We start from the raw sequence: 874 nt of genomic DNA, 5'->3' as shown, positions 1-874 counted from the left end.
AACCTATTTACCATCACAGTGAGATGTCCAGTACATCAAATTCCATAATAACCTTCTAACCTGAACTTTTTGATACATACACCTGTGTTTTTCTTTTGCATTTCTATTTTTTTAATTTCTTTTTTTTTAATTTTAGTTTAGTTTAGACTAGTTTATTCCTTTTTTATTTTTATTTTCTAATATTCATATAGAGTTAAACTTCAACGTAATCCCCTTTCCCCAATCAATGCTACCCCTATAGGTAAACCAATTATTAATCCCCCTTTATCTTAGGAAAGTTGAGTCCTTTAACAAAGATATCAAGATACATCCAAGAAGAATCAAAACAACCTTCCTCGCCCACACTGACAATTTATATCCACTCTCCCATCTTTTTCTTCCACCAGTGTTTCTGTGTTTTTGTGTTTGTCCTGATAGTATATAAATCTTACACTTGGGGTTCTTTTTGACGACATTCTTCCTTTATTTGCTTATATGTATATTGCTTTTCTCTTGTCATATACTTTCATCAGTCTTTTTGTTTGTCTGTTTTTGTTTGTATACTTCATAAATCTTACCTTGGGGCACATTTGGGCTGAACCTTCTCTTTTATCTTCCCTTTCTTTCCTTTCTCTCTCTCTCTCTTTTTTTTCTTTTTCTTTTCTTTTTTCTCTCATTTGGGTGGGGAATCCTGATTGCTCAGAAGTGTTCCAGGGTGCACTTTGACTGCACCACGGTCGATACATCCAGCTATATCTGTTCAGTCATCTCTCACCAAAATGACTAGGAGGAGGAATGCCCAACAGAAGAAAAATACAGAGGATGGACCTTCTGCAACAGAGGTAACAGCTATCAACATAAACAATATGTCGGAAAGAGAATTCAGGCTAACAAT

This window comes from Enhydra lutris, unplaced genomic scaffold (assembly GCF_002288905.1).
Source record: "Enhydra lutris kenyoni isolate GAN:26980312 unplaced genomic scaffold, ASM228890v2 scaffoldscaffold67, whole genome shotgun sequence".
NCBI classification, from domain to species: domain Eukaryota; kingdom Metazoa; phylum Chordata; class Mammalia; order Carnivora; family Mustelidae; genus Enhydra; species Enhydra lutris.
Note: the sequence above shows the minus strand (reverse complement) of the source record.